This window comes from Notothenia rossii (assembly GCF_949606895.1).
Source record: "Notothenia rossii genome assembly, chromosome: 6".
NCBI lineage: Eukaryota > Metazoa > Chordata > Actinopteri > Perciformes > Nototheniidae > Notothenia > Notothenia rossii.
Genome location: NC_136909.1, coordinates 43,253,442 through 43,275,010, shown reverse-complemented (window position 1 = coordinate 43,275,010; position 21,569 = coordinate 43,253,442). Strand labels below are relative to the sequence as shown.

Sequence of the window (21,569 nt, the reverse complement as noted above, 5' to 3'; positions counted from 1 at the left end):
CAACTCAACAGCAACAACACAAACTACGACAACAACCCACACATTGCGCATTGTTTAGAGCGGTTATAAAGTGTTGAAGCGCTCAAATTTGAAACTGTTTCAACCTGTCACCTGTCAGAATGGAGACGAGGCAGTGCATTGAATCGCGTGATTGGACCGCGAACCAGTGAGCTGATTCATTCAGGAAATGAAGCAGTTGCTGGTTCGGACGTCACATGTCACGTGATTTGAAGCAGTTGCTGCTTCAGACGTCATATGTCACGTGATTTGAAGCAAGGTTCGAAGCACTGCTTCTATGGAAGAGGAAGTCCAGGGCTGAAGCTCCGTTCGAAGCTTCAGTGTCAAACTGCCATCACTAGTTTTCATCAGCGCCATATAGATAGAAGAGTTGCGACAACGGAAGTTCAAAATGCTTGATCGTCACGTGGTTCAGGGAGACTCAATAGTTCCCGGCGGGCCATTTGAATCACGATTTGAATGCATTAATACCAGGATAGAAATGCAATTTTTGGTAATTAGTGGTCAATAAAGGTTTTGATTTGCAATATTTATACAACATATCGATATGTGTATGTAGTCACATCAATGTTTTTTAAAGTAACATTTGCTAATATTTGAGGATTAAGATAAAATAAGAAGTACTTTATTGATACCAATTGGGGAAATGTTTACGCTGCAGCAGCAAAAGACAAGGCGTTGTACATTAGACAGTTAAAATACTAGAATTAAACAATCGAAAATGTAAACATCTTAAATAGAAATAACATAGCATTACAAAAAGTAGAAAAATATACAGTGTGAACAGCTATCTTACCTGTTAACATATACATGTTAGGCTAACGTTGCCTTGGTTAAAGAGCCTGTTGCTGTTGTTTATTACTTTGAATTCTTTAAAACACATATTATCTTCTTAAACCTGTATGGTAGTCAGGAGCATCATATCCTAATGTTTATTGATATATTTAGAGGGAGGGAAGGAAGGTTTCAAAAATTCTGATTAGATACATTTCTACCATTTCTTTAATTCATGGTGGTTTCAGTAATCCCATGGTAATTGAGGATACAAGTAATCTAAAGTACTAATGTAATCTTTATGACTTTCAGAAAGGACAGGAGACCCACAGGTGCCTATCAATGATTGTCAACTGAGTCAAAGCACCAGTGGCGCAAAAAGTGGGTATGCACTATATGCAACGCATAGGGGCGCCACACCAGTGGGGGCGCCCAACAAGCGATGGTAACAAAAAAAAATTAAATTAAATAAAAATAAAATGGTATTTTCTTTATGTTTCTAAATAGTTTCTGCATTTCCTTAAGGTTTTAAAACATTTTAGAGGAGTAATATGCTAGAGAAGGGCGCCCTATCTCATAAGATTCCATCATAGAATTTTGACATAGAGGAGGGAGCACGAGCAGGGACGCCGTGAACACTGAGGAGCAGGCGCTCGTTGTGAGTTAACGTCAAAAAGAAATCATGGATAAACCAAAAAAGCGGTCGGGGGCAGAAAATAGAAAAAGAAAGAGGGAAAAGGAGACGGCGTGTCAAGGGATGCGACAACAGCTAAATAAGTGGATGTTGAAAGGCAACAGGTAGGAATAGGATGATTTAAAGTGTGACGTCTGTCTGTGCTTGGAAATATTGACTGGCTAGCGTATGCTAACACTGGGCATGTAGCAGCCAAAGGTGGGTGGGTTTATGGCTAGCTTAGAATATGCAAACCAATGTTGCTGCGCCAGCGCTGACATGGAAAGTATGAGGTAGCATGTACAATAAATGACAAGAATCTGGAAAACATAACTAATGCAATAACTCTGGTTTATCATGGAATCATGCACACATTTGCTACCAAATAAGAGGCTTGCAAATGTCAGTTCATGTTAACAGACTGTTCTCAGATTGGCTAGTGTTTGCTAACACTAGCAGCTGAAGTGTGGTTTACGGCTAGCTTTAATGCAAACCGATGTTTCTGATAGCTACATTTAGATTTTGGTTAAACCCCATGCATGTCACGTCCAAATTGTATTAAGGTAAAATAACAACTGGTAAATATAAGGTAGCATGCACAATAAATGTCAAGAAGCTGGAAAACATAGCTAACCATGGAATCATTTAAATATGTTGTGCTGCCATTAGCTGTCTATGTTAGCTGTGCTGTCAGACATACAGGCTATACATCTGTTTGGTGACACAGAAGCTGTTATTACAGGGTCACATCTCTTTACAGGTCTGTGCTAAGTAGCTCTCCGTATTTGTTCTTTTAAAATTCAAAATGTGAATGTACTTTCAACAGCAGCACAACCTTACACGGCATAATAGTGTTTTTTATTTGTTCTTTTAAAATCCAAAATGTGAATGTACTTTCAACAGCAGCACAACCTTACACGGCATAATAGTGTTGTTTTTTTTATTATTAAGTTGCCTTATCACTGGGCTGATATAATAATTTAATTTAGACAGCTGCTTTAACAGTGAATTCATTTTATTCAGGTGTGAGGATGGTGGCTCAGGAAAGACAGGGGAAGGCAACAGGTAGGTCTAACATTAGGTGTAAGTGTAGGGGTCTTGATACCAACAGATTCATTTCTTAATATTATTTTAATATTATTAATAAGGAAAAACGAATATGGAAAATCTATTTCATAATGTTTGTTTGACAATATATCTTAGTGGAAAAGAACACAGGCAAGGAGTGAATGAGACAGACATGAGGTCGGCGATGGCATCAAGTAGAGATGAGACCAGTGATGATGTCAGGTAGTAGGAGTTCTATTAGTTTGACCACACAAAACTCAATGTCCAGTATGGTTTGAAGTTCTGTTGACCAACCTATTCACTGTGTCCTTTTTTGGGATAATAGTGCAGACAGAGATGGAGAGCCACTCACCACAGAGGTGGAATTTGAGGAGATTGTCGAACCGAGAGGTGACGATGAGGTGGAAGAGAATGTCGAACCGAGAGGTGAAGATGAGGTGGAAGAGAATGTGGAACAGAGAGGTGAAGATGAGGTGGAAGAGAATGTGGAACAGAGAGGTGAAGATGAGGTGGAAGAGAATGTGGAACAGAGAGGTGAAGATGAGGTGGAAGAGAATGTGGAACAGAGAGGTGAAGAGGAGAGGGCTGAGTCAAGGCCTTACTCAGAAGATCCATCAGACTGGCCACCACCACATCAGATTGGGGACTCATTTAGGCAGTGTGTTGTTGAAAATGGCCCACACAAATGTCCTGATGGGCCATATCCAAGATCAGAGAAGTCTAGAAGGTGTTTTTCGAAAGCGTATTGTTTTCGCACAATGTCAAATGGAGAGAAAGTTGCACGAGATTGGTTACTGTATTCTAAAAGTACGAATAAGGTGTATTGTTTTGCGTGTAAACTTTTCGGTGGAGCTAGCGTTGTTGACACACGCTTTGTGGTGGGATATAATAACTGGCAGAGTCTTTCAAAAACGCTGCAGCACCATGAAACCAGTGGTTTACACATCAACGCGTATCTTTTGTGGAAAGAATTAACATCTCGCTTACGCCTTGGTAAGACAATTGACAGTACCTTGCAAAAAGCCATAGAAGCTGAAAAGGCACACTGGAGAAGCGTGTTAACGAGAGTGATCGATTGCATACTCTTTCTCGCAGAAAGGAACTTGCCACTGAGGGGGAAGAATGCTACATTAGGAGATCCTAAAAATGGAAATGTTCTGGGTGTCCTTGAGGTCATAGCACGATATGATGTCACACTAGCAGAGCATCTTAGAAAGGTAGCGGCTAAAAAAACCACAGGATATCTTTCCTGGTGCACTCAGAATGAATTTTTAGATTCAATTGCAGACTGTGTACTTGGTCAAATTTGTGCCCAGGTCAAAGCCTCCAAGTACTTTGCTGTGGAGTTGGATTGCACTCCTGACATTTCAAAGCAGGAGCAGGCCTCAGTCATAATCCGGTATGTTCATACGGACGACAAAAAGAAAGCCACCATCAATGAGTCTTTTGTTGGCTTCATAGTTGTGAAGGACACAACTGGTAAAGGTCTCACAGAAACACTGACTGGGGTGCTGGATAGCCTGGGGTTGGAGTTGAAGAATTGTAGGGGACAGAGTTATGACAATGGCTCGAATATGAGAGGTATACACAAAGGTGTTCAAGCCTTGGTGCAGCAGAAGTGTCCAGAGGCACTATTTATCCCCTGCTGTAGCCACAGTCTCAACCTTCTCCTATGTGATGCTGCATCATCAAACAGAGTGTGTCTTACCTTTTTTGGCACTATCCAGAGACTGTACACCATTTTTTCAGCTTCGGTGAAGAGGTGGGATATCCTCAAAGAGTTTGTGGACATTACTCTAAAGCCTCTCAGTGAAACCAGGTGGGAGGCGAAAATAGACTCTGTCAAAGCTGTGCGTTTCCAGTTAGGGGGGATTCTTGACGCTTTGGAAAAGCTTGAGGAAGTGGAAAAAGACGGCAAAACAGTCTCAGAGGCAAAGTCGCTCTCTGGCGAGATTGTTACCATGGAGTTTCTGATGTGCCTCTTGATTTGGTATGATCTATTGTCAGAGATCACGTTTGTTAGCAAGGCAATGCAAGCAGTGAACATTTCGATGGACACTGCCATAAGGATGATCGATTCTCTGAAAGAATTCTTCTGTAAGTATAGAGAGGAGGGGTTTCAGAAATCCCTTGACATTGCACGCAGACTAGCCATTGAGATGGATGCTTCCCCTGACTTTAAGGAAAGACGTTGCAGAAAGCAAAAGAGATTTCATGGAGATGATTCAAGCACTGGCCATTTTGAACAGGAACCTGAGACCCATTTTAGGTGCATGGTTTTTAATGTTATTGTTGACACTGTAATTCAGGAGTTGTCTGACAGATTTTGCAATCTTCAGCTTGTGTCCGAAAAGTTTAAGTTCATTTACAAAATGGAACACATGACAAAAGCTGAGTTGGAGGAATCAGTGACAAGATATGCACTGGCTACCGATGATGTTTCAAGGGATATCATTCAGGAAATTTACCCAGCAAGCCGTCTACTTAGGGGGCATGAAAAGGCTCTGGATAAACTAAATGTCCTCCTACAGGAGAACCTTGATTTGGTTTTCCCAAATCTGACAGTAGCCCTGAGAGTTTTCCTGACAATGCCTATGACAGTTGCCTCTGCCGAGAGATCATTCAGCAAGCTAAAGCTGATTAAAACATACCTTCGTTCCAACATGAGCAATGATCGCTTAACCCAATTAGCAGTCATTTCAATTGAAAACAGTGTGGCACGAACTGTTTCATTCGATGCAATACTAGATAAATGGGCAAGTGCAAAGGCACGCCATGTTACGATTTAGTAGCAACTAAAGAGTGCTCTACTACAATCTCAGGTAGCAACATTGTTACATAAGCTACATCATTTTTTAATTTTTTTAATTTATTAGCTTATTTGTCAGGGGCCGTGTACAAGACAGTTCAGGTACCAGAGTTAGCTATAAAGTGATTTACATCTGTGGTTGTTGTTAACATAGTGTGTTCTAATGGATCTTTGTAAGCTTACTTTTGCATTTTAATGTTTTAATGTTTTATGTTGCATTGATTATAATGATTGTAAATGTGTAAATTTGTTTATTATTTAATGATGGTAGACCTACAGTGGCTGATATGCTTTAAAATAAACCCTTATTATTTAAAGGCCATGTCCAGCAGACTTATTTATTTATTATTACTATATATATATATATATATAATATATATATAAAAAAAAATTTTTTTGGGGGGGGCGCCAAAATTGTTGCTGCATACCCCCCTGACACAGGGCAGCTGCGCCCCTGCAAAGCACTAGCAGCAGCAGCATGATGATGTTAAATGTGTTGTTTTATGAACATCCATTGTAAATAAATGGAATTAAATAAACATTGAATAGCATATCATGCAGTTTGTCTGTGCCTTTTCCTCTGTGTTGTCCTGGCATATTGTCTCCCCCATGGTTTGCTGTGCTGCCTTGGGATGCTCCAAGCGCTCAGAGAAATGAGTACACATGTAAAGTTTCCCCACTGACACAGAGAGGAGGAAAGAATGGCTGGCTGAAGTCAGCAGGAGCAATTTAACCATCACAAAAGAAAACAACAGCAACAACATATGTGAGGTAATCATATTTTTCACAAAACGAAGACGAAACCATTGGGAAGCTTAACGTCTGTTTAATCAAAATAAGGAACAGGGAGAGGCTTGCAAAACTCTGGGAGTTGAGACTCCGGCTCAGGGTGAGGGTCTCATTGCAGGTCTTCAGGCTCCATTGTGGTCCTTGTGCTGAGAGAGGGAGACAAAGACAGGAGAAAGGGTTAGATACATCTAGCAACCTATAGGATGGGAAATTGCTGACCTATTTGAAACTTACCTTGTGTTTTCACTCTCACTTAAGTCCCTTTGCCATCAATCCAAAATCAGCTGAGCTGCAACATAATACAGACAGGTAATAATCAACAGAATAACAAGGACAATATGGCTCTGCTAAAAACACTCACCCATAAGTTACATTTTTGTTTACTGTTTGGAAGTCTCAAATATGCACTCTAAATCCATATCAATAGCGATGTATCATAAAAATAGCTCTCTTCCTTATTATTGTGTAACATGAACTATATTATAATAGCTTGAACTCCAAGATGGATATCCTCATTTCACCACCTGCACCCACTACAATCACACGCCCCAATGTTATATTTAACTAATATTTAACTCCCTCCACCCCAGATAAAAGCACGTTAAGAAGCCCCTTTTCTCTAATTCCACAACGTTGGGTTGAAATAACATTAAGAGAACGGATTAATAGGCTGTTCGTGGTTAACGTGTGTTGCTAACGTTATCCGGAATCCTAGCCTAATCTGTTATCTGTAAACGTTCCCTAAATCTACTGATTTAGGGATAATCTTCATGGAATCCACTAACATCCTTTAATACACATGTTAATTTGACTCAGATGTGCTGATAATATCCGCGATATACATCTTTAAACGTCTTCTTACCTTTAAAAGTCCAACACGAACAGTCTATTATGCTGCAATTTACTGTAGTGATGTTACGTATTGCGCCGAGGCTTCGGAGCGTGTGTAATCCCCGAAGCTTTTTCTGAACCTTGTATCGAGGCTTGTATCGTTTTGGGCCAGTGACGTCACTGATGACAAACGAAAGATTCGAGTGTCGAAACCACGTGACTGCTTCAGGAAGCGCTTCAGATCGGTTGAACCGTTGAACCACAACGCTCATATGGATGTATAATAAGAACGATATTACCCCTCCTGTACCCGGGCCCGGTGCTGACACGATAGAATTAAGAGAGCTCAGACCCTCACTTATATAGAGGTCGGAACATGTCATACGTATAAATAAATAAAAGCATAAATAAATGTAGGAATACAAAAATAAATGAATAAATACAGGATTAAATATAATCCAGTGTTTTCAGGAGGTATTAGTGTATGTGCTGTGGGCCAGCCGGAAAGCAGTTGACTGTCAACCGCAAGGTCCCTGGTTCAACGACTGGTCAATACGTCTTTTTCTTTGTTTATAAAAGTACAGCTAAATGAGATAATATAGTTAATAAATGTATTCTTTGATATGTTTTAGCCTTTCTCAGGCAACAACATGGTTAAGTTTACGAATATTATTAAGGAATACAAATCCCTCTATGCAATACTTAGCAGCCTCCTTAGGCTTTTCAATCACAATCATTAAACTGGAATAAATACAATACTGTTAACATGAAAATATGATTTTATGTTTATTATTTTGAGTTATTCTAAGGCTTTAGTCATTGGGAACTCGGTATGAGATAGAGCACACTGTTCAGATGTCCAATCTGCCTGTTTTACACACTTTGACCAACAGGGGGGTTTGTGTTCAAATGAAGCCCATGATGAAGCCTCATGAGGTGAACCCTTTTGCGAACCAATAGAGAGGCGAAGTCCCTCCCCTTCCGGGAGCCTCCATGGGACCCCGGAAGCGGAAAATTATACATTGAAGTCAATGGAGAGAGAAAAGTTATCTTTTGATCCCGTTTGAATTGTGCCACGAATGACACATATGATGTTTGTCAATCTTAAACAATAATTTCCATGTAAAAAAAGTCACAGTTTGTCATAAAACTGTTGAAATATAAGACTATGAAAAATACGCAACTAGAAAGACTACAAATCCCAAATCGCATTCTGGGTCGCGTAAGTGATGTCATAGGCGATAATGCTCCAAGACTGGTGGTTGCAGAGTTGGAGGGCAGCTGAGTGTTTGGACAAACATTTGGAGCAGGGCAGGTGGCAACACTGGACTGTGACTGGATGAGAGATGGCAGAGGGAAGTGACGGGGCAGGAAGCGAGTTAGGAGACATGGAGGTAGTAGGCGGGAGTTATGGAAATGGTGAATGGGATATAGTGAGGAGGAATAAACGTAAAAAGCAAGGAAATACTAATTCGGATGAGAGTAATAGTGAGGGTGAAAGGAGAGAAAGAGTAGTCGGAAATAGGCAACAGGAGTTCATTGGGGTTGTGAAACTTGTGAAAGAGGGAGCTTCGTTTGGCGAGTGGAACCCTATACGGTTAACTAAATCGATCAGTAAAGAAATCGGGGAGGTAATGAGTGCCAAAGTATTGAGGAATGGATCAATATTGATCAAATGTAGGGATAGAGAGCAACAGGGGAGGGCAATAAAGATGAGTACCGTGGAGGGTAAGAAAGTGGAGTGTTCACTGTTTAGTGGTAAAAAGCTAGTCAGGGGAGTGGTGACAGGAATCCCCTTCAAAATTACAGCGGATGATGTGAAAGAGAATATAACAAATGCAAAAATATGTGATGTCAAACGCATGAAAGCAAACCGCAATGGGGTTAAAGAAGATAGTCTTTCGGTTCTGATCACCTTTGATGAAAAAAGGCTTCCGGAAAAAATACATATTGGATATATGTGTTATTATGTGAGACCGTATGTTCCACCACCAATAAGATGTTTTAAATGTCAGAGATTTGGACATGTGGCGGCAGTGTGCAGAGGGAAACAAAGGTGTGGCAGATGTGGTGGAGATCATGAATACGGCAAATGTGAAGAAGGGGTAAAGCTGAAATGTTGCAATTGCGGAGGGGAGCATAGTTCAGCGTACCGTGGATGTGAGGTTAGCAAGAAAGCAGAAGAGGTGCAGCGAGTCAGGGTGACGCAGGGAGTAAGCTATGCAGAGGCAGCAAAGACAGTTTCAGGAGGAACGCAGGTTACAATGGAAAACAAGAATAAGAGCAAAGAAACAGAAAAAGTCCACAACTGTGTTAAGTTGAAGGAGGACACTCTGATAGTGAGTAAAACAGAGTTTGTATTGTTTATGGCAGAGATCATCAACTGTTCAGCACAGACTAAAAGCCGGATTGAAAGAATAAAAATAATTGTCAGATCAGCTGAAAAGTACCTTGATGTGAAAGGGATGCAGTGGGAAAGTGTGAAAGATATACTAAATGATGACGTCCAACAATCTCAGACATGCAGTGGATCAACTTGATGGTGTTAGTTGTACTGCAGTGGAATGCCAGAAGTTTAATTGCAAATAGACAAGAGTTTAAAAAATATAATGACAATCTGGGAGAGAAACCTAATGTAATTTGTATTCAGGAAACATGGCTGAAACCACAACTGGATTTTATTGTGAAGGGATATACTGCAGTTAGAAGAGATAGGGACTCTGGCAGAGGGGGAGGAGTTGCAACATTCATACAGAGTGGTGTAAGTTACAAAGTTATGCATGTAAGTACAGATCATGAAGCAATAGTTATAAGGGTATGGAATGATAGAGTACCTATAGATATAGTAAATTATTATAATCCGTGTGGGAAATTAGATCAAAGTATATTTGAGGATGTTGGGGGTTTACTGCAAGGAAAAGTCATATGGTGTGGGGATTTTAATTCACATAACTCACTATGGGGTAGCAGTAGCACAGATGCAAATGGTGCAGTAGTTGAGGAATTTATAGATGACCACGGCTAGTGTGTATTAACACTGGGGAAGGAACAAGATATAATTGTACAAAGAATATAGAAACAGTACTCGATCTGACATTTGTGTCTAGTGCTATAGCAGGTATAAGCACATGGAGTGTGGTAAAGCATACTACAGTGGGCAGTGATCATTATCCTTTAATGACTAAAGTTGGGACCAACATACGTTTTGAAAAGGAGAAGAAAATTCCTAGATGGAAATTGGGAAAGGCTAATTGGGATGCTTTCCAAGTTGTAAGTACGAATAGATGTAAAACACTTTAAGAGGAAAATGATGATGATATAAATAAATTGAATGAGGAGCTCGTTAAGGTTATCATACATTCAGCTAAAGAAACTATTCCGGAAGTTGAAGGAGTTAGGCGCACCAAGAGTGTACCCTGGTGGAATGGTGAATGTAACAAATCCATTAAAGACAGAAATAAAGCATTCAGACAACTCAAACAACTCCATTCTCAGGAAGCTTTGAATCAGTATAAAAGGGCCCAGGCTATAGTAAGGAGGACGATACGAATGCAAAAACGCACTTTTTGGAGGCAATATTGCAATAGTATTGGAAGAGAAGTACAGCTTGCAGATGTTTGGGGCATGATTAGGAGAATGGGGGGAGTTCGAAGGAATTATGAATTGCCAGTTTTGAGCAGAGGGGATAAAATGGCTGTCACAAACTTAGGAAAGGCGGAACTTCTAGCTCAGACATTTAAGAAAGTTCATAGTTCAGATAACCTTACAGAGGAAGCCAGGCAGTGCAGAGATAATACATTAATGGAAAACCCGAGAATATTGGATAGAGTAGAAGTGTTGGGGGATCAGGTGGATCTGCATTTTAGTATGTTTGAGTTGAGGAAAGCAATTATTAGTGCTCGTCAAACCACTCCTGGGAAAGATGGTGTTTGCTATAAAATGTTGGAATATATGACGGATAACTCTCTAGTCATTGTGTTAAGATTGTTTAATAGGGTGTGGGATTCTGGCCAACTTCCTTCGGTTTGGAAACAAGCGATAATAGTGCCCATACTAAAGCCAGGGAAAGACCCTTCAGATCCATCTAGCTACAGACCTATTGCCCTGACATCGCATTTATGCAAAATCATGGAAAGAATGGTTACAGAAAGGTTAACATATATCTTAGAAAGTAAAGCTCTGTTGTCCCCATGTCAAAGTGGGTTCCGTAGGGGTCGGAATACAATGGATTCTATATTGTGCTTAGAATCAGACATCAGGAAAGCACAGACCAACAAGGAAGTAGTGATTGCAGTCTTCTTTGATATTGAAAAGGCTTATGACATGCTCTGGAAGGAAGGACTACTAATCAAGTTAAAATCATTGGGAATTGGTGGTAAAGCATATAATTGGGTTATGAATTTTTTACGGGACAGGAAAATACAAGTAAGAGTAGGTGCAGAATATTCAAGTGTTTATGATGTGGAAAATGGTACTCCGCAAGGTAGTGTATGTAGTCCGTTGCTGTTCAATATAATGATACATGACATTTTTAATCAAGTTCATCCAAGTGTGGGAAAATCTTTGTATGCAGATGATGGGGCTTTGTGGGCAAAAGGCCGCAATGTAGCACATGTTGGAAAGAAAATACAAGCTGCAATAGTTGAAGTGGAGAAATGGTCAAATAAATGGGGATTCAAACTGTCAGTAGCTAAGACGCAAGTCATTTGTTTTACAAAACGGCATAAAATTGCTCCTGTATCATTAAAATTGTATGAGCAACCTCTTGAACAGGTAAATACAATAAGATTTCTTGGTGTTTGGTTTGATGGAAAGCTAACGTGGAGCAATCATATAGGAAAAGTTCAAAGTAAATGTAAAAAGGTCAACAATGTACTTCGGTGTTTGGTGGGACAGGAGTGGGGAGCAAGTAGGTCATCACTACTGAACATATATTGGGCACTCATGAGACCTGTATTGGATTATGGGTGTATAGCGTTCATGGCAGCAGCAGAATCAAACCTTAAAAAGCTGGATATCCTACAAGCTCAGGCCCTGAGGATTTGTAGTGGAGCTTTTAAAACATCTCCAGTATCAGCAATACAGGTAGAAATGGGAGAAATGCCTTTAAGGATAAGAAGAGTAAAGTTAATGTTGGCATACTGGGTAAACCTTCAGGGGCATGGTGATAGTCATCCAGCGAAAAGTATTTTTGAAAGATTGCTGGGAGCACAATGAGTCAAATTTAACAAGTTTCGGATGGATTGGTGATGTTAAAGCAGCAAGTATAGGATTGAATCAAATACAGTATTGCCCCACAGTTGCAATCTCGTCCATTCCACCCTGGATATTCCCAATGCCAAGGGTGGACCTCAATATACAAAAAGAGTTGAAGGAAAAGAAAGAAATACCAGTATGGCGCATAGTCCAGAATTATTTTGCAAGATATCACTCAGACTCAACAATCATATTTACAGATGGCTCCAAAGATCCAGAGACAGGGCGTGCTGGGGCAGCAGTATATATCCCAGTGAATAATTCACATATAAAGAAAAGGGTAACAGACCATGTGTCAGTATACACCACAGAGTTGTTGGCATTGGTATTGGCATTGGAATGGATAGAGGAGAAAGGAATACATAATACTGTAATTGCATCTGACAGCTATTCAGCTTTATCGAGTATAAGATCAGGCAGATCTTCATCTAGAATGGACATAATAAATGAAATATTTCTAATTTTGTATAAAATGAAAATCAAAGGCATAGCAACTCGTTTCATCTGGGTTCCTGCTCATGTTGGTGTGGAGGGTAATGAACAGGTGGATATTCTGGCCAAATATCAGAATTACGAATATAGACATTGAAGTTCCACTCAGCAAAGCGGAGGTTAAAACATTCATACATATATATGCACAAACAACATGGCAAGAACATTGGGACCTTAGTGATACAGGAAGACATCTTTATAACATTCAAAGGTATGTGGGGGATGGAAGGAAGGTGGGGTTTAAAAGAAGGGAGGAAAACGTAATTTCTCGGATGAGAATAGGTCATACAGGTCTCAATCATACATTAAGGGTAATAGGAAAGCATCCAACCGGAAAGTGTACACACTGTAGCCAGCCAGAAAAGGTTGAACATGTTTTGCTGCATTGCAGGAAATATAGTATTCAGAGAAATGTGCTTTTCCAAACACTGAAGAAAGCAAAATACATTGACTTTTCGCTATCAGGGCTGTTAGGGAAAACATCAGGCAATATGTATTGTGAGCTTATTACGTTTCTTAGAGAAATTGATACATTTAAAATAATCTAGAGTTTTGGTTTTATTTATTTTGTTGTTTTTTGTTTTGTTTTATTTTGTTTATTGTTTTCTGCAGTCTCTTGTCCATACTCCAGTCCAGTTGGTGGCGGTAATGCACCTAACATTTGGTTTGCCAACCGCCAATAAACACTAAAGAAGAAGAAGAAGAAGAAGAAGAAGAAGAATACTGGTTATGGCTAGAAAGGATCCGTCTAATGTAAATATGACGTCACGTTCTCGTTCTAACTCTCGTTGTAATCGGAGCGGCTCGGTTGTAATCGGAGCGGTTCGGAAGCGCAGTCACGTGGCTGAATGTTTACGTTTGGGATGGCGAGAAACTAAACTATATTAAGTATGTAAATACTTGTTAGCGGTCTTGCTGTTGAAAGAAGAATGACAACACTGTAGATCAGCAACACTATGGTTTATTTTGTATTCACAGGCAAGTCAACGTTGTTGCAGTAAAAGTCCCAAGATAGCTCCTGGTGCAATAAAATATATGTTGCATGTTACTGCTGTAGATGTGTTTACCTCTTTTATATCCCGTTGGGTAGTTTAATCTTCAGCAATACATCATATTCTATAATATCATCATATATGTGTAGCTTTGTCTCTGTCGTATCTTTCAAAAGTAAAGTGAAACAGCTGTTTTCAGTTTTGTGATGTATTTTCCAGCTGATCCAAGAGGCTTTTTAAACACCTTACTTGGCTTAAGACGGAGGAGAATTTTCTCAACACATAAAGGAACACTTTATCCTTCAGTTTATCACAAACATTACATCAACACATTTGGAGATCCTAATTTGAATTCAGTCTGTAATTTGATATTAAGGTTTTAATAATGAAATGAGGTCATGAATCGAGTTCAAGGTTAAGATCATCTTTATTATCCTATGTACAAAAATTAACATACAACATTAATATAACAGTAACGAATAAAACAAAATAACATTATGCAACTCTGATCTTCTTGCTGATACTTTTCAAAGTTACTTTTACATTTGCTCTACTTCTCCTGCTACTGTTTGCTCTGCTTTCAACTTCTCTTTCAACTCTGCTCTTTACTCTGCTTTCCCTGTTTCCTCTGTTCTCCTCTCCTCATCTTCTCCTCAGACTATCCTCCTTTTGCTGTATCCTCTCCTCTCCTGTTCTCCTATCCTCATACTCTCCTCCTTTTGCTGTCTCCTCTCCTCTGTTTTCCTCATCTCCTCTCCTCCTCAGACTCTCCTCCTTTTGCTGTTAGATATTTAGACTGTAATGACAGCTTATGATATACTTTTTATAACTACATCAATCACATGCAATGGATTAAAAACGTTGTTTTACTTACCGCCTCTTTACAGCTCCATTCATCTCCAAGCTTCCAACATTCACGGATGAAAACAACTTTTGATATGATACAATACAACAACAATAGTTAACACCTATCCACAGCAGTAAGCACAATGAGAAGACTAATGGTCTCTTTTATACCAATTTCTATTGGAGTGAAATGAACTGTGCCATGTCACATAGGATTGGAATGGATGATTGGCTGTGTTTTGTGAATATAGAGGAGATGGCAAAAGTAAATATACTTTGTTCTTACCTAAAGCATCTATCCTCCTCTTTGTACCCCTGCCTGCTCCTCCCGCATTAGACTCTGGGGACTTAGCTTTTAAAATCTTGTTCAAGCTGTCCACTCTGTAGTTGGATCTCATGACCTCAGCTTTATGACCCTCCCGGCCTGAAAAAGGGTGTCTACGATGGCTGGTACTGAGAGGTGTTATGGTCCTCTTCTGCCTTTTGTGTTTGGGGGGCGTGAAGGTGAGAGGAAGACTACTGTCATGTGGGGTGTGTTGCTTTACGCCCTCCAAAAGATAATTTAGTCTTGATATCACTGTACACATGAACGTCTCATCCTGTAGGTGGTATGTGTGCTCAGTAATTTCCCACAACAAGGTCCCACACTGCTGTCGTTTCCTATCTCTTGAGGACTTTGAGTGGTTACCACTGCTCTGATTACAACGAGAGTTAGAACGACGTCTCTTCCCGCGTCCCGCCCACCCCGACCCTTTCCGATTACAGCCGAGCCGCTCCGATTACAACGAGAGTTAGAACGAGAACGTGACGTCATATTTACATTAGACGGATCCTTTCTAGCCATAACCAAGAAGACTGGTGGTTGCAACTCGCAATTAAAGCAGAGAAGAAGAAGAAGATCTCATAACTGATTTATTCCCTCTAATACAGTGATTCTTAACCATAGGGCCGCGGCCCACACTTGGGCCGCCAGCGCCCCCCAGAGGGCCACAAAGAACTTTCAGTTTTGCACCTGTGGGCCGCAAGGGCCGCGAGACTGCGTGCAGCTTTCGACCACGTGGTGGCGGTTTTTTTTTTGTCAATGTATCTTTATTACCACTCAGTTGTTAACAAGCGCCAATACACATAGATGAAGCGGCAAAAATGGAGAAGTTTTTAAAAAGAAAAAATGAAGACGAATGTCCTGCCAACCCCCCCACCCAAAAGACAAAGTTTTTAAGGAAATACGATCTCGACTTCATTAAATACGGTTTCGTAAATGGAGGAACAGAGGCAGTGCCAAAAGCCCAGTGTGTGGAGTGTGGGCTAATGCTGTCCAACGAAGCCCTCAAGCCTTCAAAACTACAGCGGCATCTAGAGACCAAGCACCCGAATCTCGTGGGAAAGCCGGTGGAATATTTTAAGAGGAAGGAAAGTGGGCTGCAGATGCAGAAAAGGTCTGTCGTGTCACTGACAAGCAACTCTAAATGTGCATTGAAAGCGAGCTACCTCGTAGCCAGACGTGTGGCACAGAGTAAGAAAGCATTCACCATAGCGGAGGAGTTGGTTCTGCCTGCCGCTGTTGATATGTGCCGTGAGATGGTCGGAGAGGCCGCTGCAAAAAAGCTGCTGACCATCCCACTCTCAAACGACACTGTGAGTCACCGTATCGCGGACATGGCATCAGACATACAGCATCAACTTATAGAAAGAATAAAAAGCAGCCCTTTTTTTTCTTTGCAATTAGACGAGTCCACGGATGTCACGAATGCTGCACTGCTGCTTGTTTTTGTTCGCTATCGCTGGGACAGTAGTTTGCACGAAGACATACTGTTTTGTGGAGAGCTACCAACACGAACTACGGCTCAGGAATGTTTCCGCTGCATGGATAACTACTTCACTGAGAACGGCCTGGACTGGCAGAACTGTGTCGGCGTGTGCAGGGACGGTGCAGCATCAATGACTGGCAGGCATCATGGTGTCATTAGACAGATCCTTGATCGTGCACCAGAAGCTAAATGGACACACTGTTTTCTCCACCGTGAAAGCCTTGCAGCAAAAAAGATGTCACCAGACCTCCACCAGGTGATGGATGTAAGTGTGAAAACCATAAACTTTATTAAAAACAATGCTGTGAACTCCAGATGTTTTGCTAAGCTTTGTGAGGACATAGAAGCAGATCATGTCCAACTGCTATATCACAGTGAAGTGAGATGGCTTTCCAGAGGACTGGTCCTCAATCGTTTGTTTGAACTGAGGAATGAGGTCTTCTCTTTTCTCAGTGAGAAAAAATCTAATCTTGTAGATTACTATGCTGACACAATGTTCACAGCAAAACTTGCCTACCTCTGTGACATTTTTTCACTACTGAACCAACTGAACACCTCACTTCAAGGAAGAAACAGCAACATATTTTGTGTTGCAGACAAAGTTGAAGCTTTCAAGAGGAAACTTGCTTTGTGGACCAAGAGGGCCCAGGAAAATAGGATGGACATGTTTCCACTTTTGTCTGACATTTTGGAAAACTCCCCTCAGGTGAAGATCAGCGACTCAGTCTCCCAGCACCTCTCACAAGTGGCAGAGAAATTTGGTGACTACTTTCCTGAGGATCCCAGAGAGGGAAACATGTGGATTTTGGACCCATTTTCAGTGGATCCCACTGCAAATGATGTTGCTTTGCCCTCACACCTGGAATCCCAGCTTCTGGACGTTTCCACTGACAGCACTTTAAAGCTGCAGTGGGGCAAACTGGACCTGGGCTCATTCTGGGTTGCTGTCTCAAAGGAGTACCCATGTCTTGCACTGAGGGCTGTGAAACTCCTTCTCCCATTCACAACCTGTGTGAATCAGGATTCTCCATTGTGGCCACAACTAAGACCAAAGCCCGAAACAGACTCAGAGCAACACTGGAGTCTACTCTGAGAGTGAGCCTTTCTCCCATTCCACCCAGACTGGATCTGATTATGTCTCAGAAGCAGGCCCAAGTGTCTCATTAAGAGGTCAAGATAAAAAGGGAGTTGTATTATTGTTGTTATTGTTGTTCATTGTTGTTATTATTTGTGTCATTGTTCATTTGTCACAGATATAAAGATTATTCTGGTTCTGCCATGCAAAAATGGAGACTGCTGAAGCAATTTTCAAATAGCTTTGCAGATTATAAGGCTATAGTTTCATTTGCACTTTATTTCAATTTCATTTAGTTTATTTATTTAATTTAAAAATAGATTTATATTATTTGAATGCATTTATTTTATCACCCCCTTTTATTGATTGATTGATTATTTATATATATATATATATTTTTTTCTTTTATTAATTTAAAGTAAAATCCTAATATTGGTCTTTTTTATTATTATTTAAAAGCCTGACTTGATCCTTGACATTTTTTCTTGTCACAGCTTGATTTGGTCCAGGAATTATCAGCCTGTTCGGTGTCTTGATACAGTATGTGTAGGTTTACATACACATGTTTAATAAAAGTATTTGTGATGATCCCATTTTATCATGTCATTTTATTTGATAAGGTTTTTGCTTGTTAAACAGTTAGTGGATTTGGTTTATTATTGAATACAAATCAAACCGAGAATGAGGTCAATTAAACCTATACAGTGTTAATATTTAATGGGCCCCGGGCCACTTTGTACTATAAAAATTGGGCCTCAAGGTCAAAAAGGTTAAGAACCCCTGCTCTAATAAATATAAGAGATTGCTCCAATAAATTCACTTTTACAAGATGCCTGTGTGCTTTGTACCAGGTTGTAGTCACAAAAGTGATCATACCACTTGCTCGTTCTATCGCTTCCCGTCTGGTGAAAGGACCAGGACCAAACATATCAGGTAATATACATGTTTTGCATGGAACATAGTCAAGTTAGCTACATAGCTAGTAGCGAGCACGTTAGTTAGCATTACATTACATTACTTAGCCATCATGTCATTTGTATTAGCCTTAACATGAAGTAAACCAAAATGTTAAACAGTAAGAGTAGTCATGATGGTCAGTATTTTGTGAAACATTTGAAGAGTAGCCTATAGCCCCCTCCACCAGGTGCTAAGGGGGCGGGAGGTAGGCTAACGCCACATTAGCATCAGCGATCTTTTCTACTTAATGCTATCTGCACAAATGGTTAACATTAAAATATCAGGCAGTTCAGGGAGAGTCGAAAGAAGGCAGGCAGGCAGGCAGCTTTGCATGACATTCTTCTGGACGTGTTTCAGTGTGATGATAGTGAGAGTGAGTCAGTCTGTTTGTTGGAAAGACAGTAGTTGAGTGATTACTGAGAGAAAATGATCAAAAGAGATAATTATTCAGTGTTGTTACTTTAAAGTAGGGATGCACGATATTGGTTTTTTGAAACCGATACCGATAACTTCCTGCTTCTCAAGACCGATACCGATAACCGATAATAATATAATATATATATATTAAATGTACCTGTTGCCTTTTTCCCTCCTCGTGGAACTTCTGCATTGCATTTGTTAATACAAATAGCAAGCAAACTATCTAACTCTGAAACTTTGAAATAGTCCCATACTACCGACAACATGTTTGTTTACTGTCCTGGCTTCACGGCCGCAAACCATTTACGTCACAGCCAGGCATGAGTTAGGGAGTGCTGGATTTGTGAAAAACTCCCCTCTTCCTAAACCACTAATACCACAGTACTGGCAAAACGGGAGGAGCCGAGTGAAAAACAAGCGCCCCTCATCCCAATCCACCCACACCGCAGTATTTTTTTCTTTTTTTTTACCCAAAAATATATTGTATATTATCGGGGCTATTAATACTTTTATCGGGTTTATCGGGATGACGTCATAATTTCTAATATCGGACCGATAATTATCGTGCACCACTACTTTAAAGTGTTGTTACTGACCTTTTTCTCTTTTATTTTCTTTACATCACCTGTAACTGCTGAGACCCTGAGGAACATGCACACTGGACTGACCTGCTCTGGCAACCTGATTTCCACTCTACGTAATAGTATTTGGTTATGGTATATTATTTATATACATCAAAGGCATAATGCACCCCCCAGAGACACACATGTATTGAGTGTGATATTTTGCATTGGTCATGTGAAATCATCTTTACACACTAGAGAACTGTAGGAGCGGCAACTTGTTTTGAAATTGAATTTTTAATATCCGATAATAAAGTTGATCTGTTTTCTTTATTCTTCTCTCTTCCCAGCTCCATCCATCACCATGCTCTGTTCCTGCAGGTCCTGCTTGCTAATCAATGCTCATATTTTTTTACACAATTACAAATAAAGTCAATGTATTGTATGACATGAAGTTGTGCTTCATTCTGAGTCAATAATAAATTCATTCTGCCTTCAACTGCAAAATTATTGTGGACTGCACCGACATCCATGTAGCTGCCCCCCAGTAAGATGAACCAGGCAAAGCTGACATACAGCTGTGCTCTTAAGTTTACATGAAGAATTTGTGAAATATTGGTAATAACAGGTTTAAATGATTATTAGTAATTAATTATATAATTTTCTCATTGTAGACGAGCAGACAGGGAGCCAGATGAGAAAAGCAGAATATGCAGCTGCCATTTTCCACATGGAAAAGAGAAAGGGCCAAGTGTATTTGAGTGGACAAAAGAGAAATCCCAAATACGAAAAATCAAATTATACAATTTACAGATATGTATACAAATATATATATATCCTATATACACCATCATCTATAATGATGGTGTATGATGTAGAACCCCAACTTTTTGTAGATTTAAAAACCACTTCAGAGCTTAAACTAAAAACCATAAATACACCATAAATTGGTTTTCAAATGTGTATTTAATTGAATAGAACATTTTATAGAACAAATAATGTATTCACACATAATAACAAGAACCAGACTAAAAATGTCAACACCATTTCTACAGGTACCACAATACCTTTCTTTTTGGTGTCTATATACGCCGGGATCCGGAGTCATGGATGATCCTGCGGTCCTGTGTCATGGATTGCGAGTCCTGGATCTTGAGTCGTGGCTGTGGTCCTGGATCATAAGTCCTGGATGGATATACTCATGGATTCATCTTCCTATTATACACACATGCATTTCCAAACATTTGGACTACCTATGTTGCAAATGTATTATCTTTTCAATTTACACACGGCATCTATTGCACGTCTGTCCGTCCTGGGAGAGGGATCCCTCCTCTGTTGCTCTCCCTGAGGTTTCTCCCATTTTTCCCTTTAAACTGGGTTTTCTCTGGAAGTTTTTCCTTGTACGATGTGAGGGTCTAAGGACAGAGGGTGTCGTATTGTCATACTGATATTCTGTACAAACTGTGAAGTCCACTGAGACAAATGTAACATTTGTGATATTGGGCTATATAAATAAACATTGATTGATTGATTGATTCTATGATGAATTCAATATTATAAACAGGCCTAATAAGTAGGCTCTTTTGTTTTGGCTGAAAATAGTAGGCCTACCTGTGTAAAAACACGAATACATATCAATACAGTTATTATTTTACATTTGGATTTCAAAAGAGGCAGGCCTATGATCACTTAGATTAAATAATAACTTAATATAATTGGAGGGATGAAACAATGCCCTCTGACCTGACTGTGGTCATGTGACTCATCAACCACATCCCAAATATGAAACATTCTGCATTTCGCTATCCAGATAATACTGATTGACAAAATCATAAATCATACATTTATAAGAAAGGCACACAAATTAACATCCAAACATAAACATTTCTTAGACCGTTACACGGTGCTAGTGCGACACTTGTGCCTGCTTTTGTGAGCTAAGTCTCTTGATGCGTGGGGGGATAGTGGACAGCGCAACGCGGAGGTTCTGCTTCACTGACGGCCGGGTCCGGTTCTTGTTTTTGACATATGCGAGTGAGGAAAACGCCAGCTCGCACAAGTAGGAGGTTGAAAACTGTAAAAGCACCTTGATGGCACTCTCTGAGAGGGATGGATACTCGTGTCCCACAAGCAGCCAAAAATATATCCAGACGTAGTTCCCCGTGCTTCAGTTTCAGGGAGCAGTCCATAGATAG

At 40.1% G+C, this 21,569-nt stretch overlaps 1 long non-coding RNA gene across 1 annotated transcript; it reads left to right on the top strand.

Moving 5' to 3' along the window:
• Nucleotides 1-227: 227 nt before the first annotated feature.
• LOC307042576 lies at nucleotides 228-20,420 on the top strand. The gene is made up of 3 exons (XR_013809166.1): nucleotides 228-1,590; nucleotides 2,489-2,530; nucleotides 19,448-20,420. It is a non-coding gene; the product is annotated as an uncharacterized lncRNA (long non-coding RNA).
• Nucleotides 20,421-21,569: the final 1,149 nt, after the last annotated feature.